Raw genomic sequence first — 27145 nt, 5'->3', positions numbered from 1 at the left:
ATTTGTTGGACGTCCAGGAAAAAAATGTACAATAAGAAATTGACTCTACAGATAAAATCTGAAGTGCACAATATTTGTTGGATATTTAGATTTGGGGATTATCTGCATATAAAATACGACTACAATCAGGAGAGTAGATGAGAGTGTTCAGGGAGAATGTATTTAGTGAGAAGAGAAGAGGGACTAAATTAGAACCCAGGGAACTGACATGTAAGAACAGAATCAGGAAGCTAATCCATCATCCCTGTTGGCTGTTACATTACTGAAATATGGCAGAAGGCATGCTCTTGGGCAATCATGCTATCTCTTGTCAAAGTGAAATTGAATGAGCAAGATAAATTGACAGACATATTGTGAGACCAAATGATAATGATTAAGTACTGACCATTCACTGAAATGCTTTATCCAATTACACACTGTATACAAGGGGTACAGTGACCTTTTGAATGAGGCTATCTGTGGTGTAATGGTCTATACTTGAAAGCATTCTTTTCTTAAAACTTGACAGAGAGACGAAGGAAAGGTTTCCATACTTTAAAGAAGTAGAAAACACTTGCTATGAGATGTAGAATAGCTGCTGTTCCGAGAAGTTGAGATTCTAAGCTTTAAAAGGAGCTAAATTAATGAAGTACTGTCATTCCGATCTATAGAGCTCAATCAGTTAAATATGTCAATTATTTGGCTGGTCTTTTCTGAAGAGGAAAAAAAATCATATCTTATTTTTCCATGTCTCTTCTGCTCTTGTAAACAAATATTTATTAGTCCAGGCATTATGCTAGGTCCTGGGGATGAATAGATGGGTTATAAAGGTTCTGATATTTGTGATTACTGTCCATCAAAAGATGCATAAAGTGTATAGCTAAATTAAATTGCAATTGGCAGTTTCTGTAATATAGGTTTGCAAGATAATTTTAGTTCAAGCATAAACTCATTGAGACTAGAAATCAAAATGATATTCACCATGGTATCCTCAGAAATAAGCACATTGGGTTTGCAGGCACTTAATATGTCAACAGAAGAAACATCCAAACCTGTAGAGAAGTTTTATAAGTTTATTTGAGGCAAAACTTATGATAATTACAGGGAAGTGAGATCTCAAATTCTTTGTAACACTTGTGAAGTTTCTATTATGCATTTGAAGCTAAGGAGGGAAAGTAAGCAAGATTGCATGAAGGTGGGAGAGACATGGTGGGATTGGATTATAAAATAGTTAAGAGTATGTGCTTCTTGGTTGGTTATGCCTTCAAGGGGTATTACGCCTGCATTTAGGTGTTAACCTAAATGCACAAGAACAATGGACAGAGCTTGCTTAAAAACCTTTCACTAAAGAATTTATAGGCCTGAGGCATGACTATCTACCATAACCTGCCTAGTTAGGGATTTATGATTTATTATAGCACCCCTTTTTCATATACAATATTCAGCAATACCTTTATGTCACACTTTGTTTAAATAAGTATTTAATTCAATTTAGAAGAAAACATATAATGAGATAGCATAAAACAAAAGTGGCCAATAAAATAGTGTAAAAGTGGTATAAATGACTAGAAATGAGGACAGTTTTGAATACGTCAATGACCTTCAACTCCATACTTCATTCTCTTTATAAACAAACTAGAGGTGTGGTGTACAAATTCATGCACCAGTGGTGCCCCTTGGTCTGGCCTGGGGGATCAGGCCCAAACCAGTTCCCCGACATTCCCTGAGGGGTCCTGAATTGTGAGAGGTCACAGGCCAGGCTGAGGGACCCCACTGGTGCATGATCGGGGCTGGGGAGGGATGCAGGAGGTTGGCCAGCCAGAGAGGGACCATGGGAGGGCTCTAGGGTGTATCCGGCCCATCTCAATCCCAATTGGCTGGACCCCAGCAGCAAGCTAAACTACCAGCCAGAGCGTCTGCCCCCTGGTGGTCAGTGCACATCATAGCGAGCGGTTGAGTAACCTTAGCATATCATTAACATATTACCCTTTGATTGGTTGAACGGATGACCAGATGACCGGGCACTTAGCATGTTAGGCTTTTATTATATAGGATGTATTGTTGTATATAGATGATTATGTTATTACTGTGAGGCAACATTTGTCAAAAAATAGATGTTTTTCAGGTGGAGAAGTGATAAGAGCACTTCAGATAAAAAGAATTTTACTTGGAACAAATGTAGGTGAATGGAGTGGAGTAGATTTTCAAAGGATGAGAATAAAGAGATACATTAGAACTGGGTTAGAAAGGCTTCATTTACCTGGGAAAATAACTTAACATTGTTATGTGCTCAATTGCACCTCCCCCAAATGTACCTGATGAGGTCCTAACTCCTAGTATCTAGGAATGTGACTGTATTTGAAATTAGAGCCTTTCAGGAGGTAACTAAGGTAACATGAGGTCATCTGGATGGACTCTAATCCAATATGACTGGCATCCCTATAAAAAGGGGAGATTACAAAGCAAACGACATATAGACTGAGGGACAACCAGGCTAGAACACAGTGAGAAGAGGCTTCAGAAGACACCAAGCCTGCTGACACCTTGGTTTTTGTAATTGTAGTTCCCAGAGCTGTGAGAAAATAAATTTCTGTTGTTTTAGCATCCCAGTGCCTGGTATTTTGTTATGGAAGTACTAAGAAACTAATACAATTTCCAAGGTAATTGGGAATGGCAGCAGATATAGTTTATGAAGATTAATTACAGAGGCAAGATGGAATATGGGCTAAGGAGAAATTGAGAAGCGTGCTTAGGGGTAGGGTAAAAATAAAGTCCTCACCTAAACTCACGCCAATGAGAATGGCAAGGAGAAATCAGATTTCAGAGATAATTTTAAAGTGTAATTCATTGCCTGAAAAGTTTGATAGGAATGGCTTTAAGTAACAAGAAAGTATTACACCATAGATTATAAATTTCAATACTGACTTAAAGTATTAACCAAGATCAGAAATAATTAAATTTAAATGTTATCTATTCTAAAAATTTGGAAGTAGGTTTAGTTTTGAATGTATGTGTCTGCATCATAGGGAATGTGGTGATGATATCCCTTATAGATATATTGAACTTATGCAGCCTTTCAGACATTTTCTTGTATTTCTTCAATTAAATATAAAATAAGCAGCTTGTTTTGGGAAAAATGTCTTATTTAACATTCTAATCAAGAAAATGCGTGCTTGAATGCAAGATGGGCAATCCATAAATCTGGAGCTGGCCCTATGTGGTTATTGGAAGAAATCCACAATGCCTCTCTACTCACAGCTTACTATGATCTAGTGTCATCTTCTTCAATTTGACTTTTCTCCGAGTTTGACAATCTTCCTCCATGCTCCAGAAATAATAAAAGATGGCACCCTTATCTCCCCCAAAGCCACCATTAAAATGTATGAGTCTTTTATGAATAGATTATGAACAGACTGCTAACTAACTCTCTCAAAATCATATTGCATGATCAGTTCTGCTAGTTTAAAGCTTAGAATGTAAGAAAGGATGATAGTGAGCAATGGGGTTCTGAGTTTGTGTATAGAAAACAAACAAAAATCTTCCACATTAAACCCTGACTGGCTTACATCAAAAGCACCAAGAAATGCTTTGCTTGACATGAAGGAAGCACTCAGTGAAGGCTTATTGAATTAAGCAGTATACTCTTGACCTTGGACTCAAAGCACTTAGGCAAAAGAAAATGGGCGCTTACATGAATATAGAATCTTATAAATCTCTGCGAAAGAAAAGTCAGTTATGCAAACATAATTATGTTCCATCCCTGAAAGAAGTACCGTAGAATCAGAAATGCACTCCTCTTAAAGTCCACTCACAGATATTAGTGGCCGTAATGCAAAAGCTGTACAAAGGTCCCAAAGGAGGCGTTTGTGGTGTCAAATGGTTTTCCAGCCTTCTTTCCTAAAATCAGTGTTGACATTATTGCCAGGAAAAAAATATATTTGAAGGGATCATTGAGATGTCCCTCAAAATAATATTTTATTTTTCCTGTGTACTCAGAAAGAAAAATTTACTCTTCATAAATAAAAATATGTAATTGTTGCATAATAAAGTTTAGAAATACACACACACACACACTGGAAATCTCATTGGTGAATGTGCAGAGTCGAAGGAAGAAAGGTAATTTTATTCTATAAATCTGACAGGAACAAGAGCAATTGGAATTGTTCCTAAGACAGCTAAGAACAGAGAAAATACAATTAAATCTGAAGATTCAATGAGATGTGGTAGAACTTATAAAGTTTTAAAACTCCTATTTTTTTAATGTTGAATTTTATGTAAGTTCTCATGAAAAACAATTTTTAAGATGTGGACCTTCTATGATAAGCATGCCAAACCCATGTGGGCAGAGGAGTTAACAGGAGATAAAATTTTCTTTGTTTTTTTCAGTATTCATAAATTTATTAAAGAATTTGAAGGAATCAGAACTCAGAGAATGAAGACTATCTGAAGGAATTAGCATCTACTCCTCGCTGCTTCGTTCTGCTACCAGACTTGTTGATGATGAGTGAAAACAGGAAAGACAGCTGTGGAAAAACACAGGGCTGCAAGAGCTCAGCTCCTGAGAGGAAATCAAGGGGCCTAATGAGAGGAAAGCAGCAGGCCTAATGAGAAACGTAATATCGTTCTTGTACACTCATTTCTGTTCTGGTTTTATTTTAATGGGAATCCGTGGGAAAGTCTAAACCTATTTGTGGGAGGCAGACACTTTTGTTTGAGGAGTCTAATGAAATCAAGACCAGGGAGAGAGGATGGGGAACGATTTGAAAAGGCTGACATTAGGACATTCATTTGGATGCATAGACTTTGGAAGACCTAGTAGTTCAGGGAAATCATTTGCAATATTGAATGGAAACATTTAAATTACTAAGGGCCCAGTGCACGAATTCATGCACCTTGAAAGGAACTGTGGGCTGCGAGGCTGCAGTGGGCACAGGGACAGGTCTTGACCCATCCTCCGCGCCCCACCCAGTCTTCTCATGCCATGGCCCCTGGTCCCCTGACTGCTGGCAGCCTCACTCTGCCGCCACAGCTCCCACATGCTAATGGCACTATCCCTGGTCGCACCTTCTGATGGCATGGAGTGATTGGGGCCAGTGTCAGCAGTGGGTGTGAGTGGAGCCAACACCGTCAGCAGGTGCAAGCAGCGGCTTCTGCCCTGATCATTGCTCAGGAGCAGGGGGAGGTGGAGAAGCCCTCAGGGCGATCAGGGCCAGCAGCTGCCTCTCACATCCACTGACAGTACAGAGCAACTGGGGGACAGCACCAGGCACTGACAGTAGGTGCAAGCGCCCGGTGGGACTGTGGCATGCAGAGCAAAGAATTTTCAGTAACCACCAGAGGTTCGCCACAATGACAATGACCAGCACCCTGCCTTGGTCTGGCACCCCTGATCACCTGCTCCACCATCCTGCAGCGGCCAACACCTGCAATGTTCTGCGCCATGCCACCTGCTTCTGACTCCTGCCATGTTCCATGTGCACCCACTGGTGGTCAGTGCACATCATAGCGACCAGTTGTTTGGTTGTTCTGCCATTCGGTCTATTTGCATATTAGCCTTTTATTATATAGGATAGTTATAGTATGACCTTGACTTAATTTTTCCTGAGAAAATGAACATTTATATGATTTAGAACATTATAATTTCTATATAGAAACTGTGTAAGTATTTTCTTCAAATGACACTGCCAATGCCTTTCTCAAAGTGATGCCAGAAGTATGGCTAAATGATACACATGTGAAAAATACTTCTAAATATAGATTATCCTAATGAAACCACTGGAATCTTGCTGTAAAGCATTGATCAGCCTTTGAAAACTGCTTCAAATGTGACAGGGCTTTAAATTTTGCTTTAAAATATGAACAGCTTATTTTTATTTTATTCTATTTTTTGTTAATCTTCACCTGAGGGTATTTTTCCATTGATTTTTAGAGAGAGTGGAAGGAAGGGGGAGAGAGACAGAGAGAGAGAGAAAACAAATCGATGTGAGAGAGACACATCGATTGATTGCCTCATGCACATGCCCCAACCAAGGCTGGGGCTTCAGCTTGCAACCAAGGTACATGCCTTGACCAGAATCCAACCCAGTGCCCTTCAGTCTGCTGGCTGATGCTCTATCCACTAAACCAAACTGGCTCACGCTGGACATCTTATGATATATTTAAAATGATATTAAACATATCATCACGCCAAAACCGGTTTGACTCGGTGGATAGAGCGTCGGCCTGCGGACTGAAAGGTCCCAGGTTCGATTCCGGTCAGGGGCATGTAACTGGGTTGCGGGCGTATCCGCAGTAGGAGATGTGCAGGAGGCAGCTGATCGATGTTTCTCTCTCATCGATGTTTCTAACTCTCTATCTCTCCCCTTTCCTCTCTGTAAAAAATCAATAAAATATATTAAAAAAAAAAAACATATCATCAGTACAAAATTATAGTAATAAAAATTATTTCAGAGCAAAAATAATATAGTTTCACCAAAACAGTTTATAAATATGTGAGAGGTTGTCCTAACTTAGTTTGTAAACATTCAAACCACATAAAACATTCAAGGGGCAGATAAAACTTGTATTTGTGCCAAAAGAGGCCCAGGGGTGATAATAGAAGGCAGTTATATACAAGCTTGCAATGCCTGTGATTACAGAAACAAGCACACTATTTTGTTATCTCTAGAAGTAGAAATCACATTCAAGACCATGGATGTCATAATTCTTCCTCTATCTCAACTAGCAAAAACAAAAATCATTCTCAAACATTCAGTGTGCTTTTAATTTAAAAATATGGTAAAATATTTATCATAGATTCTAATAAGGCAACAGAAGTTATTAGGTATAGTGACAAAGCATTTATAAGAGAATATAGAGATCATATTAGATTAGGGTAGGTTGCAATCTTTTTTTTTAATTTGATTTTTGGAACACAATTTGGGGAAAATAAATATAATACAATAAAGAATAACTTTACATGGAGCAAACTTAAAAATATCTGAACCTACAGAATAAAATAAAACAAGTAATTAGAATTTGCCAAAGGATGTAGAATAAAGTTTCAATATAATTTTAGAGGTGTATTAACTTGCATTTTTTATAATTTCCCAGTAGAAAGGTCCAATTTTTCTTTACTAAATGTGATAACTTGGAGTTTTCATTTTTGAGAGTCCCACAAAAAAGACTAGAAATTCTAATTATGGTATAGTCATCCAAAAAGGTGGTTTTGAAGATTAGATTTTTTCCTGTTTCCTTAGGAGGTCAGAAGGAAATTTATTCTTACTTCTGCTTTATCACACATTTCAATCTACCACATGACAAAGTCCATAATTTTGAAAACTCCCATTAATGAAGGTTGGTTGTGAAAGCAGAGGTTTTCTATATAGAATGACAAAGTATACTGGGTAGGATCCGACACTCCATGATAAGTTATTAATGATTAAGAATCAAAAACCCTGGCAATATTCATGCTTCTCAAAATTATAATATTTAAAAGCTTTATCCACTGGCATTTTATAAAATAAGGAAATATAGATAGATTAAAAAGGTATAGATACAGTTTCCCCTGGATTACAGAGTAAGATTATAAAAGAGAAGTAGACTCATAAAGCAAATGATGCTTCCACAGATTTCCATTCAAGGACAATTCAGAGTCAGGATAACATGTCACTCTAGAGTTATATATTTTAGACAAACCCAAAACCAGAGTACAGCCCCACATTGTGATTACACACACACACACACACACACAAACAGTTTTCAGGAGTAAAGAGTGAAAGTGACACTGAGATCTAAGAATATTCAAAGATGAGCTGGATCACTGTTGTGGCCTTTCTGGGCTTTAAGTACATATCAAGTTTAAGATTTCCCTGAAGTTACCCCCGAAAAGCTGAAAACCCTGAAAATGTTGCTGTTCACGGGCACCTTCCCTGGAACCAAAGATAGGAGGTGGGCAAACTTTTTGACTCGAGGGCCAAATGGGTTCTTAAACTGGACCGGAGGGCCGGAACAAAAGCATGGATGGAGTGTTTGTGTGAACTAATATAAATTCAAAGTAAACATCATTACGTAAAAGGGTACGGTTTTTTTTTTTTTTTTTTAGTTTTATTCATTTCAAACGGGCCGGATCCCCGCAGGCCGTAGTTTGCCCACGGCTGGACCGTTAGACCATTCCTGTCTCAATCCTTCATCATTCCTTTACCATCGTCCTTATTCTCGTGGCCTCTGTGTTACAGAAGACTGGAGAAAAACCAAGCAACGCCCAGAGGAATGGAGTTACACTGTTTATTATGCCTGTGGGCGCAGAGAGAGATTTCTCAAATTCTGAGCAAAGACTTGGAGGAAGCTTTCTCTTTACATATTTTTCTAATGCTTTTGTTTGGGGCTTCCTCCCTTTTGCAAGTTTTCAAAAGAGCCCTATGCATGCTTGGTAGATATCACGCTGGAAGCCTGTAACCTTGACCACAGATAACTAAGAGACACCTGGCATTGGGGTGGGGTAGCTAGGGATGGTAGCAAAGCAATTTGCAAGGTTAGACAGCCAAGTATATCTTCCTCATTATTCAAGTAAGCTAAAAAGTAAAGCTAATTTACAGAATAAGGGACCGTCTAAAAATAATAGAGTTGACTCACAGAACAAGGGGCCATCTAAAAAGCAGAGAATTTCAAATAGCAGTTTTACAAAATAGTGGTTAGCCTTCTCATAGGTACCCTTCCATTTGTAAAAGGACATTAATATATTTTAATTTATAAAAGTATTTTACTGGCCTTTTTATCACTTTAAACTAATTTCAAAAATAAAATTATGTACATAGTGTAAAGTAACATGATTTTTTATTTATAATGTTCTGTGTATACTTAATCTGATTGGTGGTATGAAGCTCAAGAAAGGAAATACATGTATCTGCTCTAAATTATAATTTATTCAGTTAATGGCAGATATTTTCTATTCTCATTCTTAATAATTGTGTTAGAAATATTTTTAGATATTTTTTTCTTGTTGCTTATTTGTTTCTTTTAAAAGTGTTTTCTTGTAACCAAAGTATTCATACATGCTTTTTAAAGCTCGGATTATAAATAATGGGAAAATGTTTGGGACATGTGTATTACAGAGTTAGAACTCAGAAATCAGGAGAACTGTGTAAATAGACCTGTAATTGAACTTCTGAAGCTGACTTTGGAATGAGATAGGACAAACTCTCAGTAACCAATTTATTGCTGGGAAACACTAGAGCAAAAATCATTTTTACTCCTCTCAAGAACTCATTTTGGCAAAAATTATGTTGTCAAGAGCCAATTGAGGGTTCTTTAAGGTCAGAGATGAAGTTATAGTCTCTTTTTAAAGCCCTAACATCAAAAGCCAAACCTTATGCCCAATACATGGTACACACTTCTACATTAATGATTTTGTGAGAGTGTGGGAAACTGAAATTGATTAAATGTTTTGTAGCTTTAGCTGCATGTTTCAAAGTGAGCCTCATATTACTGCCCAATTAAAAAAGTCAAACTAATTATAAAACTGTTTGCTTTTTGGCATTATATTAGAACTAGAAGCCTGATGCACGAAATTCATGCAAGAGCCTTGGCCTCGGCTCCTGCCCACTGCCGCCACCGTGGTTAGGGTCCTCTACCACCTCTGCCACTGCCCCTGCCCACTGTGCTTTGTCCAGAAGGAAGGATGTCTAATTAGCATATTACCCTTTTATTATTATAGATACACATACTTGCAAAATAGGGATCTGTTAAATAACTTGATAATGAAACTGGAATATGTCCACATTCAAAACCAACTTAGATATATTTATACTTTCTTACTCTCTTAAGTAAGTATTTTGTTTTTACTAAGAATATTTATTGAACGCTGTAGGTAGAAAACATCTCATTGGACACTGGGGCTACTTACCAATACGTAGAAAAGATTATGTAATGTGGGCTGTGGATGGTGTTGTTTGAAGCCAGTGAGTTGTCTTTGTTCTGATGATCTGAAATAGCTTATGCCAGGTTAATTTATTTTTATTGTTAGATGACTTTTTTAGTAAGTTACTGTGTAATTAAAGACTGTCTTTTTTTTTATCTCATTAGTACAACCCAAGGAATGTAGTAGTTAGCGCCTTTTCCTTTTTAAATATATATTTTATTGATTCTTTACAGAGAGGAAGGGAGAGGGATAGAGAGTTAGAAATGTGAGACCCCCGAAGAGGGACCTTCACTCTGTCCCACAGATCGACGGCGACCCCAATCAACCGCAGGAGACGTCACTTGATGCAAACAGCAGGAGGCTTTATTCCAGCGCCCTGGGGCTCAACTCTTACTCACGCAGGAGCAGAGGAGTTGGGCGCCGAGCAAGAGTCCTTCAGCTATTTATATGCAAAAATCACACATCAGGGAGGGGTTTCATGCAGGAGGGTAAGAGGAGAACAAAGAAATTCCAAAGGGGTCTGGTTTGTGTCTTGATAGGGCATTCCTGCCTGGTGTTTTCACAACCTGTTTATCTCAAGGTTGATTGAAGCCCAGTTTACTCAGCTTGCCCTTTGTGTTGGGGCTATCTCCTGGAACAGCCTTAGGGAGGGCATCATTCCCTCTGTTCCTATCTCTAGTGGGGGAAGCCTAGGGAGTTGAGATAACACAGGCAGCTAGGCCTGGCAGCTGGGCCTGTGCAGTTTGTAACATTCTTTTATTCTTTCAGAAACATCGATGAGAGAGAAACACCAATCAGCTGCCTCCTGCATACTCCCCACTGGGATGTTCCCGCAACCAAGGTACATGCCCTTGACCGGAATTGAACCTGGGACCCTTGAGTCTGCAGGCCGGCGCTCTATTCACTGAGCCAAACCGGTTAGGGCTCCTTTTCTTTTTTTCAACCTAAATTGAAAGATAAGTTATACCTAAATATAATTGTTAATAAATGAAAAATATGCTTGGATCAAGCGATAAATGTGAGGCCTTGGAGCTGGTTTAACTCCGTGACATTCCGCAGTTTTGCAGGTTGTTGTCTGACAAGAGTTAGTGGTGACACATATCCAGTCCTTGCTCTACTTATTGGCTCATATGGAAGCTTTGTTTCAGAAGAGATGCAATTTTTATTTGTAATTCATGCAGAGATGTGGGTAGGCTGACATCAGCCCTGAGATTCTAAAGACCCAGAAAATGAATTTTTAAGGGAAAACTCAAAATTTCTCAATGAATGATGCCTGCTTCTATCCTATTCTCTGTTCTATATCATTTTTATTTTCCAGGAAAAGGTTTTATTCCAGTTTTAATTCAGGTAATATTGAAACAGGAATTTTAGGGGTAAAATAGGACACTTTTAGAAAATTTTAGAAATTTTGGAAATTAAGGGGACCATGGAGGAAGCACAGGGCTGCAGAGCAATAGAAGGTATATTTCCATAGAATAAGGGAGCTGAAAAGCTGCAACAGGTTTACATTTCCATAGAATGAGGGAGCTGGGAACAGCAAAAAGTCTATATTTACAAAATAAAGGGAAGGAAGCCCTTCATCCAGAAGGAGAGGAAGAAAGCCCAAGGGGAATAGGAAAACAATAAGGAAGGGGGGGGGGGCAGGGGAAGGACCTCACATGTCCCATGTGAAGTTCAACCTTTGAGCCCAGGAGTTACTATAGTAACCAGTCCAAGGGAATAGTGACCAATCATAGGGGATATCAAGGCACCAGAATCTGCAGCCTTTATAAGCCAAAGGGAAGAGAACTCAGTGGGACCGTTTCCCCCTCCCCATGTGGCAGTCTATACTTGTTCTTTAATAAATTTTCACCTTTGCTATACCACCTTCTGTCCATGGATTCATTCTTTGATTCTGGTGGACAAAGAATCTGGGTTCCAGTCAAAGGGAACATGGCATGTTCCAGTCCAAAAATTCCGTTTCAATATGGTAAAATGATGTTTCCTCCAAACCACCTTAATTATTTACAAGGAGAGAAAAACCTAAGTGTGTCCTACAAAAATCTATCTCAGTGATTGCATGGAAGGCTTGTTTTCAGGAGGATAGGGTAACTAAGCATAAAGCAATTGTTTCTTTGATTGGTTTAAAGTGTCTGACTCCGGAATTTCCATCTGTCTCTGTTAAAAATTACATGAAAGGGTAAATCAGTGAATGAACCATGCTCATTTTTCAATATTCTGTGTAAAACTTTGAATACCAAAATAAACTTCTTCTTTTTTTCTTATATTAAGTATTCTTAGAAGAGGAAATCTTACAGGGTATTTAAAGCACTCACCATTTTGCTACTTCTCCAATTCTTCTCAAATCTCTATGACATTTGCCCATAAATGGAAATGCCCAGCACTGCACTTAGACTTCTAAATGTAGATGAAAATAGGTCATCCTGATATTTTGCACAGTTTCTCTCCTTTTCACATTTTGTGGAGAACCAGTTTATCGATCATGGTTTCTTATTGTTTATGTGAAAAGTCAAAGCAGAGTGTACTGCATTGCTTTTCCTTCAACCCACTCAAAGCAAATAAAAAAGGCTCCCTTAAATAACCTTTGTTTACAGCAAAGATATGCAATGAAATGCAGGAGCACTTCAACTTCAACACAGGTAACTGAATAAAATAAATAATACATTATTCTGAATACTGACTTAGCATGATGCAGTCAGAGCGGCAAGGAAATGAGTGCCTATTGTGAACAGGAAGTTAACTGAAACATGTAATTGCAATAAAGTAGCTAAGAAGAGAGTAAAAGAGTTGTTTAATCCATAATGCAGCATCTATGTTTTAATTGGCATAAATTGCTACAGACTGCAAAATGAATCTCTTTATTCACACGTTTTGAAAGTGGTTATTTTGTGATTAACATGCTAAAAATATGACAACAGTTGTTATATGCAAGCCATTCTTATGATGATGTTCATATAGGCAGAGTAATTCAACATTGTATCTTGACTTAAAAAATATTTACTTTCTCAAAATCCCAACATATTTTCCTTGAGGTTCCTATGACTGGACCATAAAAATATGCTTACAAATAGCACATGATTTAAAATGTTCAGAATCAAATATATTCTAGATAATGTGGTCAGATGCATGCTGCATATTATCTATACTAATAATAGAGGGATATGCAAATTGGCTGGGATGCCATCACGTATTGACCAATTAGGAAGGGGCAGGGCCGTGGCAGAGAGCTCTCAGCATGCCTGTGCCGGGGGTCTGAAGGGCACTGAGAAGAAGAGAGAGCAGATAGACAGTTAGGAGAATCAGGACAGGAGGGGAGAGCAGATATGAAATTAGGGGAATCAGGCCAGGAGGGGAGAGCAGATAAATAGTTAGGGTGATCAGGCCAGGAGGGGAGAGCAGATAGGGAGATCAGGTTGGCAGGGGAGAACAGTTAGGGCCACCAGTAGTTAGGGGCATCAGGGAGGGAGGCAGGTGAGTGGTTAGGAGCCAGTGGTTCCAGATTGCAAGAGGGATCCCAGATTGGAGAGGGTGCAGGTCGGGCTGAGGGACCCCCCCCCCACCCCTGGGCGAACAAGGGGCTTGCTTGCTCCAGTGATGGAGGAAGCCAAGGTTCCCCGCCTGCCACTTCTGGCATCTGAGCTGCAGTCTAAGAAGCAATGTTGCAGTTATAGAAGCTAAACCAGGGGTGGGCAAACTTTTTGACTCGAGGGCCACAATGGGTTCTTAAACTGGACCGGAGGGCTGGAACAAAAGCATGGATGGAGTGTTTGTGTGAACTAATATAAATTCAAAGTAAACATCATTACATAAAAGGGTACAGTCTTCTTTTTTTTTAGTTTTATTCATTTCAAATGGGCCAGATCCGGCCCGCTGGCTGTAGTTTGCCCACGGCTGAGCTAAACAAACCCCAGATCCCTGCTTTCAGCAGCGGAGGTCTCAGAGCTGCAGCTGAGCCTCAGAGCTAAAGCCAGCTCTCAGCTCCAGTGACAGCCATAGAAGGTAAATAAATCCCACAATAAAAAGAAAAACATAAAAAGGAGAAGTTGGGAGCTTCAGTAGCCCACCAGCCTGAAAACAGCCCTCAGCCCCTCACCCAGACTGGCCAGGCACCCAAGTGGGGACCCCCACCCTGAAGGGAGTGCGACCAGCTGAAAACAGCCATCATCCCCTCATCCAAGCTGGCCAGGCACCCCAGTGGGGACCCCCACCCTGAAACAACAAGATGGTGGCTAATTTGCATACTGAAGGCGGGCGGCAGCTGGCAAGGCTGTCCGCGGTCTGGGACCTGGATCCATGACCTGCCGGGCAGGGGGCAGTGCTTGAGGCTGTCTGCGGTCTGGGACCCGGAACCGTGACCTGGTGGGTGGGGGGCAGCGCTTGAGGCTGTCCACGGGACCAAGACACAGATCTATGACCCTGCCGGGCGGGGGGCAGTGCTTGAGGCTGTCCGCGGTCCTGGGTCCCAGATCCATGACCCTTCCCGGCGGGGCGGCAGTTCGCACAGGGGCGGATCGGCAGGGCTTGGGCAGGGCAGGACACCTGGCTTCCACCCAGCCCCAGTTACTCTGGGCAGGTGAGCAGCACAGCAAACCTCTGGGAAGGGAAGGCAGGCCGGCAGATGGCGGCCTGTACTCCCCACATGGTGGTGGTGACAGCTGTGAGTGAGCCAAGTGGAGCCTGCAGGCTGAGCTGAAGTAGCGCCTGTAGGCTATCAGCATCCAGGAGTGGCTGCACAAGATCTGCCTCCTGGCCCAGAAGGTGCAGGATCGCAGGGACAGCCACCATGGCGGGCCAGACTGATGTCCTCCTGGCCGCACCATGGGGGTTTGCAGATCTGCAAAGCCAGAGGCCTCTGGTGTGCACATCCCCCCCTTGCGTGTGAACATCCCCCAGCACACTGTCACCCTCCCATGCCTGCAACAGTTGCAAACCAAGGCGTGCACAAGTTCCCCCTGCCTCTCCACTGCACTTCCATCAACCCAGCATGCCTAACACCCCCACAGGATGTGCACACATCCCCTCTGATGTGCTCATGTCCTTTGGAGAGTGTCTGGGTGCTGAGGGTGGGCGCCTGTGAGATGACACTGAGAGGATGGAGTGGTGATGCCCTGTTCCCACGGAGGCCAGTGCAGCTACAAGATCACCTCTAGGGGGTTAATGCAGGTGCTGAGGCGGGAGCAGATGCAGACAGACACACCTGTTTGGCGTGGGCAGCCCTCGCTGAGGTGCCTTCGGTCAGCGTTCAAGATCAAGAACCCAGAGGTGGAGAGGAATTCCATCCTCTCAATGAAACAGTGGGATAGTTGGGGCGACTGTAGAGGAGGAATGTGCACTTGGGTGCCAGCACCCATGAGCGAAGGCTGCCCTGACTGAGCCTTGCTTGCTTGGGGCCTAGCGCACTCCTGCTGGGCAGTGGGCGACAGGACGTGCTTTTCCAAATTAATGAAAGAAAACGTTGATTCTCTTGCTGCCCACAAAGGTGGAAAGTGAAGTGGGGAGACATGTGGGGAGTGAGTGAAGTTCCCTGTCTGGGGGTTCCAAATCTGCTGTTGGTTTCTTTCACCGCTGACTAGAGATATACAGGGTGTCCCCCCAAAATGTATACACACTTTGAATACCTACTAATTCCAATGGTTTTAAGCATAAGAAAGAAACAACAATGGAGCTGTTATCTGTTAAAAGTGTGGGCACAAACAGGTAGTTGGACATTCCCTGAGGGGTCTCAGATTGGAGAGGGTGAAGCCCCCCCCCCCATCCCAGTGCACCAATTTCGTGCACCTGGCTACTAGTCTTTTTATAAAGATTCAAAGCAAGTCAGGAACATGATTTTGTTCTATACTCCCATTTTGGGGTGACTTGAGATGACCAAATATATACTCTATTATCTATGTGTCACTCATTGGGTTTTTATTTCAACAGCTTTCATTGGCAGTTAAATCACCGAAGTGGCCACATTAGTCCAAGAATTGATATGAATGATTATTATGTTAATGGCATGGTAGTAAAATACAGAGACATAATTTTCTGAGTCAGGGAAAACTGAAATGATAAGCTCTGTTACCTTTTGAGAATAAATTAACAATGATGAGCCTCAATTTCTTTTTTTTTTTTATTAAATCTTTATTGTTCAGAATATTACATTTGTTCCTCTTCCCCCCCCCCCCCCAATAGCTCCTCTCCTCCCAGTTTCCGCCCCACCCTCCGCCCTCACTCCCCACCCACTGTCCTCATCCATAGGTGCACAATTTTTGTCCAGTCTCTTCCCGCATCTCCCACACCCCTTTCCCCCCCAAGAATAGTCAGTCCATTCCCTTTCTATGTCCCTGATTCTATTATAATCACCAGTTCATTCTGTTCATCAGATTATTTATTCACTTGATTCTTAGATTCACTTGTTGATAGATGCATATTTGTTGTTCATAATTTGTATCTTTACCTTTTTTTTCCTCTTCCTCTTCTTAAAGGATACCTTTCAGCATTTCATATAATCCTGGTTTGGTGGTGATGAACTCCTTTAGCTTTTCCTTATCTGTGAAGCTCTTTATCTGACCTTCAATTCTGAATGATAGCTTTGCTGGATAAAGTAATCTTGGTTGCAGGTTCTTGCTATTCATCACTTTGAATATTTCTTGCCACTCCCTTCTGGCCTGCAAAGTTTCTGTTGAGAAATCAGCTGACAGTCGTATGGGTATTCCCTTGTAGGTAACTGAATTTCTTTCTCTTGCTGTTTTTAAGATTCTCTCTTTATCTTTTGCTCTTGGCATTTTAATTATGATGTGTCCTGGTGTGGTCCTCTTTGGATTCCTTTTGTTTGGGGTTCTCCGTGCTTCTTGGACCTGTAAGTCCATTTCTTTCACCAGGTGGGGGAAGTTTTCTGTCATTATTTCTTCAAATAGGTTTTCAATGGCTTGCTCTCTCTCATCTTCTGGCACCCCTATAATTCTGATATTGGTACGCTTGAAGCTGTCCCAGAGGCTCCTTACACTATCCTCGCATTTTTGGATTCTTTTTTCATTTTGCTTTTCCGGTTGTGTGTTTTTTGCTTCCTCGCATTTCAAATCATTGACTTGATTCTTGCGCTCCTCTGGTCTGCTGTCGGGAGTCTGTATAATATTCGTTATTTCAGTCCATGTATGCTTAATTTCTAGTTGGTTCCCCAATATAACATTGAGGGTCTCATTAGTTTTCTTGTAGATCTCATTAAGTTTATCGGCGGCTTCTAAACAGTTCTTGAGAGACCTTAAAAGTGTGGTTCTGAACTCTATATCTTCCATTGACAATTTTGTCCTGTTTCTTTGTCTCCGCATTTTGTTATGCTTCCTTGGTGCACCCCCTAGTGGTCTTTGTGCGCAGTCTTATAGTTAAACCTTGATTGTTGTAGCTAATACCAGGGAGGGTTTGACCTCCAGGCCAAGTAGCTATGAGAATCAGCTGTGTCTGCAGTGAGAGAACTTCTGTCCTCTAGGGAGGTGCTAATCTGGCGTTTGCCTGAGGCTATCCGGCAAATGCCTCTGTGCAGGGCTTGGGCGGGGCGGGTCGCACAGGATCAACAGGGTGGGCCGGAGAGAGCAGTTATGGCGGCTCTCAATCCTGTCCCCAGGGGCTCTGCCTCTCTGAGTCCCAGCACCCGCTGCAAAGCTCAGAGAGAAAGCTGCACTCGCTCTGACTGAAGCCAGACAGTCCCGCTTCTCCCGTTAGAGTCTGGGTCCCTAAAGACTCGCCCGTATCTGGAGCTCAGAGTCTGCGACTCCCTCCCGATTGAAAACGCCAACCGCGCCCTCCGCAGCCAGCCCGCTCCTCGCACTACGCACCTCAGAATTTGACTTCAGCACTGCGCCTCCTCTGAGTGTCCGTATGCGTTTCTCTTTCCTCCTAGTTGTAGGACTTCCACTCAGCCAGCGTTCCTGTGGTTCTGGGTGATGTCCGTTCCGTCTTTTAGTTTCACTTTTGAAGTAGTTGTTCAAGGCAGCAAAGTCCGGCGTTAACCTATGCCGCCATCTTGGTTCTCCCCCACCTCAATTTCTTGAAACAAATACTTGCTCTAAGCTTATAACGTAATAAGTCAATAACTTTCTACCAGGACAGCAGATAAACATGCAGCTAATGTTTCCATCTGTATTAAGTTATAGATTATCAAGGCATTGGACTCCAACAGGTGTAAAATCAAGAACAGCTCTTTTTGCGTTGTGTTTTAAATCTCCGTTGTCCTTTTAAGCCACAACAGTTACATCATCTTTCCTGGCTTTGACGAAGGCTTGAGCTGATACTTTCAAATATCCACATACTGTTTCTGTTTTTCAGATATTACTAACTAAATACCATGTTGTGTTCTGCTTTATTTCAAAGATACTGAGTGCTCACTCAGGCTTTGCCCCCATTTCCAATCATGGTAACACCAAATCCTCATTGTCATTCTTTCTAAAACTGAGATAAACATCTTTTGACGTCTGTTTTTCCCCTCAATTCACCTAACCTCACTCCAAAGGAAATAGAAGCCACATCCCTCACTTGGATTGCCTCCTGACCATTGTGCCAGAGGGGATCATAGAGGAAAGGTTCAGAACTTTTAATTCCTTCACAAAATTTCTTTTCTCTGGTGGGTAGCAAACCTCATTACCTAGATCATAAACACAGAAATTTATTTGCACTCTAGTTGAAATTCTATGACTAAAGTTAGGTCTCCTAAACTCAGCTTATTTTTATAGTTGGCGTAGTCAATTATTTCTTATACTAAACTATTTCATCTTATTTCCTTAGTCATCAGCACCCCCAATTTTCCATGTGAATGATATAATTGACACTTTATGTAAATATATGATTTAAAGGAAAAGTGTTGATAGTTGTAAATGAAAACACATTGTTGTCCATATTCCACCAGAACATTTGAGCCTTTTACAGGATTAAAGTCTGTTTCTTTCACTTTTTTGGATGCATCCGCTCACTTTTTATTTCTGTTGACTAACTCCTCATTGTCCGAAGGGTAATATCGAGTATTTGTTAGAAACTGAAAGCATGGGTTTAGATTGCCCTGATTAGACTCCTGCTACTACTTCTAAACCAGCTGGGTACATTTGTGCAAATTAGCTTCTTTTCTGTGCCACAGTTTCTCTATTCAAGTCAGCAAGTTAAATGAGAATGGAAAAGGAATCACCAACTTTCCTCACCACGTCATTAATTTCTTCTGTTCTTATGCCATTCTGGAGCAGCAATTTTACAACTGGTGTGCCATGGCACACTGGTGTGCCACAAGAATTTTTAAAACATTCACTACCTAGCTATTCAGTCAGGGGCAATGACCTCTTTTCCCTTAGATTGTCAAGTAAAAGGAATGACAACAGCTAACTTAACAACAGCCATCCAGTGTGACTGCATCAAAATTATACCTATGCTTTTGTCAGATCAACCAAAACTATATTTTTGGTGTGCCACACAATTTTAATAATTAGTTTATGTGTGCTGTGAGATGAAAAATGTTGAAAATCACTATTCTAGAGGATAGACAGAACAGAATTCTTCAAAGAAGCTCACTGTTCCAGGTCAATACATTTTGAATGCCTTGGAGAACAGCATTTCCTCTGGGCCCTTTCAGGGGTTAAGGTTAGCAGGTGGCTGTTTAAGTTCTTCAAAGTGAATTAATTCTAACATTTTCATTGCTTGAGCCTTGAAACTCCTTTATAGTATGTAAGAGAAATTTCAACAGTTTAACTTTATTGACTATATGTCACTCTTGAGTCCAGGCTTCAATTAGTTAACCTAATAGACTATTAACAGCACTCCCAGTAGATCAAAACAACACATAAAATACCCAAACCTGGATAAATACACCCATGCTACTGACTTTGTCCAAACTGAGCCTAATACTTAACTTACCTTTTGTCTATCTGCCTCTCCCTCACATGCCATTCAGGACCTTGCTGATATGAATTGAAATGTTCTGTTAGATATTTTTAGTGTCAAACCCTTGTCTGCTTATACTTCTCTCTCAGGCTTACCTAAGTCTTGTGACAGGACAGGTGGTAGAGGTACCCATAAGACCACCATTTCAAAAGGGGATGGTTTCCTGAAGAGTGGCATGGAGTTGCCCACAAGTGATTGTAGTTCCGGATTCTGGAGGCTGGCTTGCTCAGATGCATCTGCATTTGCTCAAAGACACCATCCCATATCACAGGGTCCCACACATTCTCCACAAATGCCATCCTCATGGCAGCAAGGTTCATAAATCTGTTCACTAAAGAGCAATATAAAAAATATGTTGGGGTCCAGCCCCAACAGGTCGAGGGGTTCCCCAAGGTGTGGACGGAGTCGGCGAGGAAGGAAAGACACGGAGGCAGTGTTCAGGTGATCATCACAGCCAGGTTCCTCTCTTTATAGTCCTCTTACATCTGTATTTATACTATTTGATCTTAACCCTATCCATTCTATTCCAAAGGTCAGGGCGTTTCTTATCTCCATTCCAAGGTTACTCTATTGTTCTATTAACACATTGTATGTGGGAAACGTATTTATACATTTTACGTGGACTGGTAGTAGAGCGCGGGACACATATTAATACGTTTTTTATAGACTAGCGGTAGAATGAGGGTAAAGTATAAATACATTTATTTTTATACTTTTTTATTGCTCTAAAGGGATGCTAACATGCAGATATACAAATTCCAAAGGACAAAATTTGGGTCTCTTGCAGAATTATGTATGTACTTCCAGGTATAATGGTAATCAATCTATTCAACTGCAAAAGTGGCCACGCCACCTGTTAGCGAGCGATAAAAACTACCCGAAAACAATGTGTTAAGCTACAAGGAAGTAACTGAAGGAGGTTATTCTAAGTAAAGATTATGTCGTTTAAGCGTGATTGTTCGTAGTTAAAGTGATTAACTAACCGCCTGGCACTTAGTTAAGGGGTTTTACTGATAAAAATCCTCACCTGGGGAAACAACCTTTCTTGGAGAGGTGACCTTGGTTAAAACACATAGCGCTTAAGAAGGGGAGCAAACATATTAAGAACAGTATGCTATATATGCCAGGTCCCTTGAAACATCCCTGCAGTGGATCGGCTTCCAGCAGAAATATTTTTTGTATTGTGGGCCATATGGTCTCGGTTGAAACAACTCAACCCTGTTAACTTTACCATCACGATCATGTAAACCAATGTTGTGACTATTCCAAAACCACTTTATTTTTAAGAAAAGGTGGTAACCAGAGTCCTATAGTTTGCCAACCCCTACCTTAGCATACAATATTTAATGGGGTTTAGCCCTTAATAGGAAGTGCAACTTTTCTACCCTTACAATTAGATACAGGCTGATCTTTATCTATATCTGCCTGGTGATTACAGGTGAAAAGAAACACCTTCAAGTTGTGCAGGTCTTCTGGCTCTAGACACGGGTTGCAATTTGTATCTTCGTCACTTTTCAGTGTTCTTTTCTCCTGTATGTGCTCTCTGGGAATGTCAGAAGAAGCCAACTGCCTATCCAAGGTTGTATTTATCCTTGTTGCCATGGCACCTAATTGTCACAGCCATTTGGATTCTTACCACCTTGTACCTCTCCTGTAATTCATTATATCAGGGATGATCGGGGTGATTCTGATGTGTCACATTACCCCAATAGTGAGATCATCCCAGTGCTGTTTGAATGTATGAAAAAACCAAACTAGTCTCCTGTTTTCATAGTTGCATGGGGCCCCTTCTGGTGCCAATTATTGAATCAGTGATAATATAACAATCCATCACAGCAAATAACAAACGATGGAAACAAATTAAAATCATTTGAGGATGTTTAATGAAGGTGCTATTTACAAAGGTGTGGGCAGTGTGTAAAAAGACATTATACTCTTTGGCAGATGTTTTATCTAAGATAAATTGATTTGTATTCATTTGAATTTCAGCTTGGTTTTTCATGATATATTTTTGAAATATTGGAGCTATATTATAATACCTTCTTATGCAGTAATTACAGACTGTTTAATATGCTGGTAGAAATACCTGTCAAATTACAAACATTGGAATCAATCTTTCATGGAACTTATCCCTGATAGAATTATATAAGATTGAAATAAATTGGGATAAATTTTGCAGATATTGGGTTTGCTCGAAACACCATTAAAATCCACAATTTTAGGGAGGGAGGAGTGAGAGAGGGAGAAGAGTATATAGCTTAGACAAAGCACTATTTTTTAGTACTAAAATTAAGAGAAATATAAAGTATAGAAAAACTTGGAAATACATATGTATATTCTCAGTTACATATAAAAATTTAAGTAGTTAAAGGTGTTTTAGTTAAAATATTAAGAATTGAAAACTTGCTTAAAACGACACATATATTAATTGGTAGATCCTAGGTGAGCAAGACAATCTAATCCACAGCCCCTAAACCACAAGGTCCACAAACCACAATTGAGCCATAATCTTAGGGAACCATCAATAATTACTTAGAATGGTTATTATTAACATGTCCTCCAAGTCTTATATAAAAAAGAAGCATATAAGATACTACAAAAATTGCTTAATCTAAAGTTTATGGAACTATTCTTCCTGAAATAATTTATTTTGGTGTTTTATTGCTAATTTTCCACCTATTAAAATCTAGTTGTATGGCCTGGCTGGTATGCCTCAGTGGTTGAGCATAGACCTATGCACCAAGAGGTCTCTAGTTCCATTCCTAGTCAGGGACATGCCTGGCTTGCAGGCTCAATCCCCAGTAGGAAGCCTACAGAAGACAGCTCATTGATGTCATTGATGTTGATATTTCTCTCTCATTGATGTTTCTATCTTTCTCCCCATCTCTCTTCTTCTGTCTCTAAAATCAATAAAAACATATTTTTAAAAACATATAGTTTTATGTTAACCTTAAATTGGCCTATTTCAGTTTAATTTTTGCCAAACCTTAACTGCTGAAATGTAAAAAAGAAAATAAAAAAGATTTTATGTATACTGATATAGTACCTTCATATTTAGAATTACTTTTTCTTATATTCAATCAGAAATTTGCATTTTATTTTTGGCCTGGCCATCAATAGAGATGTTAAAAGGTATTTGTCCATTTCCTTATATTATTTAATATCAGTAATTCCTAATTCTAGTTGTTGTTTTTCTCAAAATAAAAAGAAATAAAAATGTCCAGGAAAGAAGTCATACATTATGCAACTCAGATAATATTGAGATAAGTATGAAAAGAAAAACAAGGTAATAACCACTAAAAGGTAAAAGCTTAAATTAAGGGAAACTTACACCTTTGATTATAAAATGCATTTGCTTGAGGAATGTGTAAGGACCTATAGTATTTAGGTGATTTTCATTCTCCATGTGTTTAATATTTAAACAGTACACTAATATTATACACAAAAGAAATAATATTCAAAATTCAAATATTAATCACCTTCTTTAAACTTAGTGGCATGTAGAAATGCATTTTTATGGCTATACATTTTTATCTTTTAAAATAACTTTGCTATTTCCTTTGCTCTTGATAACCTTTTCTCTCACATGAGTATTTGGTTCATATTTCATTTTACCGCCATGGAAATGTAACAGATTGGGGTAATGTCCACATTTCTATTCTCTCCAACTAAAGTTACTTCTATGCAATGCCCATTACTCTTTTAGAGGCACTCTGATTTTTACTATATATCTAATGCTATATAGCTACCTCAATGAGTCTCATTCTTAGGGTCAGCACAGTTCATGCCTTTTATGGAAAACCATCAGCGGCAGCTCATAGCTTCTTCTCCTGGAAGATATACTATGCAGCCACACGTAATAAACGATGTCTTTTCAGCTGGGCTTGACAAACTAAATAAAGCCATCATGTAGAATGCCCAATGTCTATAAACAGTCTTCAACAAGAGGTTATGTTTTTCATACATTTAAAAACATATTTTTGTATTGATTTCAGAGAGGAAGGGAGAGGGAGAAAGAGATAAAAACATCAATGATAAGAGAAAATCATTGATCAGCTGCCTCCTCAAGCCTTCTACTGGGGATCAAGCCTCCAACCCAGGCATGTGCCCTTGAACAGAATCAAACCATGGACCCTTCAGTCTGCAGGTTGATGCTCTGTCCACTGAGCCAAACCAGCTAGGGCAAGACATTGTTTTCCTTATACACCATTCTATAAAAACTGGGATGTGAAAGATCACATATGTAAAATAACACTTCTCAGAATTGTATTACTGCCTTCTCTCAGATTCACAAACTAATAAAAATTCCATTCTCATCAGCTTTTCTGGTGTCCCATATATCTTTATGTTTATACTAGAGGCCAGTGCACAAATTTGTATGCAGATAGGGTCCCTAGGCCTAGCCTGAGATCAGGCCCATCTTCTTCCTCCTCACCAGTCCCCAGTCCTGCCCTGCCACCATTCACTTCGTTTGCTATGGTTCCCTGTTTGCCATGCTGTGATTGGAGCCTGCAGTCTGGGGGGAAGGACTGAGAGGTGGTCAATGCACCTCATGGCGACTGGTCGAGTGGTCATTCCGGTCGTTCCATTTATGGTCACTGGCCTTTTATTATATAGAATAACTTCAGTAAGACCTTAATTTTGAGTCTAAATGAACACAAATATAAAATTTTGTAAAGCAAGCAAATAATGTTAACAAAAATTCATACTTGTATACTTAAAATTAAATATTTAAAAATACTTGACGAGAAGTGATAATATATGTGTAAATACAATGCTAACCATGATACAAGAATGAGAATATCACAGAATTTTTCTTAAAAAGCCTTGATTGATTCTGAGGAATTCATAGAATGAAGAAGGAATAAGGCATTCTAGACAGAGCACCATGAGTCCCAATGAAACATCATGATACATTCAGAAAGCAATCATTTCATAAATTTCACCCCTGTAATAGCATGGAGGGGCCTGGAGAGCATTGTGCTAAGTGAAATAAACCAGTCAGAGAGAGACTAGTATCATGTGATTTCATTCATATGTGGAATCTAATGAATACAATGAACTAATAAGCAAAACAGAGACAGACTTAGAAATAGAGATTAGGCTGACAGCTGTCAGGAGGTGGGTTTGGGGGATTTGCTGGTGGGGGGTGGAGGGATTGAGAAAAAAAGAAAAAAAAATCCTCAAGCACATGGACAACAGTGTGGTGATTACAGGTTTGGATGGGCAGGGGTAGGTGGAAGAGGGTATAGTGAGTATAAATGGTGATGAAAGGAGACTTGACTTGAGGTGGTGAAAACACAATACAGTGTCAAAAAAGAAAAAGTAAATCTAAAAAGAAATCTAGTGATGAAATCTAAATATATCTGGACCCCAGTGTTTTAAATGATTGGTATCAAGATGGGAAATGAAAGGGAAGGACACATTTTGAGAAACAGTAATGAGTTCAGCTTTTGAGAGTTTGAAAGTGAGTATCTGTGGGACATTCAAGAAGACCTATACAGCTCTTCCTGATTCAAGAAGAAAAATCTGATAGCTAGTAGTTGAAATCTTTGTATGCAAAGATATCAATAGAGTGACTAGAAATCTGATATTTAAAAAAAAAAATCAAGTCATGCTATACCTTCCTCTACATAGCAAAGAAACCATGCAAGATAGTTTAAATAAATAAATAAGTTAAGGAATAAAATGAACACCCTTCTATCTTACTAAGAAAGGTGCACTTATAGCTTACATTCCCATGCCTCACTTCACAGAGAAATGAAAGGAAATAATTACTGTTATTTAGACAGTAAATATCTGTGAAATACCAAAGTAAATATCTGTGAAATATCGAATTACTTTTTTTGCCTTGCCTGTAGTTCTGTCCTGTATATAAACTAACCCCCTAAAAGAAATAAAACATGCCCTCCATGATGTCATTATTAATAAACCCTTCATTACCTTCAGAAACTGTGTGGAAGAATCTGAAAAGAATATTAAATATGAATAGAATCCTGTGATCGCATAGATTAATCTAATAATAAAATTTTAAGCTAATGACTCTTAGAGTACAATTTAATAATGTAGTAAATGACTCAATTCCTATTCCTATAGCCCTTTTGAGATATAAATTTCAATTTAGTATTTCTCTGGCACGCTAAAAGTAAAATACATATGCATGTCAATGTCTTATTTAAAAAGACTTTGAAATAGACCAATTCATTAACCTTTTTCTTCTCTGCCATTTATTTCAGTTGAATAAATATATTTCTTTCCTGTTTTGATTGAATAAGTGAGACATAATATGCCTTTGTAATCCCTGTACTCATTAATAGAGTGTTCTTAGAATAGACAAAAGAGAATTAATGCATTCATATCTATATTAACAGGCATTTATTCTGGGATTTTTTAAAAATGAGGATGAGGACTGATTAGTTGTATAATAATTATTCCTAAACTATAAGTGTTCTAGCTAATTATTTAATTTTGTTTATAAAATTATGTTTAAAATGAACAATTGTATAACTTCCAACTTCTTTCATGATTATAAAATACTCTGTAAAAATTTTATATATAATATATATTTTTATATGTCTATAAAATAAAGTATCATGAAGACACTAAAATTATAATATGATAGCATACATAATATCAGGAAAACATGTTCACTATTAATATGCATAAAAAATACATATAAAATAAAACATCAAATTTTGCACAAAATATATAGTACTTAATACTTATGCACTCAAAATTTGAGTGTTTTGTAATACAATGTTAAATTATGTTCAGTTTTTATTATCTAATTTTGGATATCTTTACTTTGTTCCATGAAGATATGTCATTTTTATAATGATAGAAACTAAAGAAGCAAACAAAATAAAATGAACATAATACATTTTTAAAACATACACCAAGAAACAAAAGAAAACTATTCAAAGTTCTGCTTTCATAAAATTTCAGAAGGAAATTTACTCAGATATAATCTGACAGCCAACACCAGAATAAAAAGATACAACTTGTAAGACAAATAGTGAAATCTTTAGCAGTAATACATTTAAAATTAATCATTTGTAAGTTTCAACATAGTTCAGTTGATTTCTTATACAGTCAGAGGTGTTCTCATATAAGCCAACACACTGACTGTAATTAACTTCCATAAAATGACAATTTCATGTCTGCATTGAAGTAATTGGTACTTTAATCATGGAAGTCTCTTTCATACAAGTCCAGTTGTGCCTTCAGGTTTTTTATTTTCTTATTTGTTTCTTTGGAATGGGCATGGAATTGAGAGCTGGTGGGAAATGACAGTTTGCAATGACTCCTGTACTTAAGATCTGTTTTAGTTGTCTATCGCTGCATATCAAAGCAACCAGAATTTAGTCTTAG

This window comes from Myotis myotis, unplaced genomic scaffold, assembly GCF_014108235.1.
Source record: "Myotis myotis isolate mMyoMyo1 unplaced genomic scaffold, mMyoMyo1.p scaffold_m19_p_1, whole genome shotgun sequence".
NCBI classification, from domain to species: Eukaryota; Metazoa; Chordata; class Mammalia; order Chiroptera; family Vespertilionidae; genus Myotis; species Myotis myotis.
The sequence above is the reverse complement of the archived record's forward strand: the minus strand, read 5'-3'. Positions refer to the sequence as shown.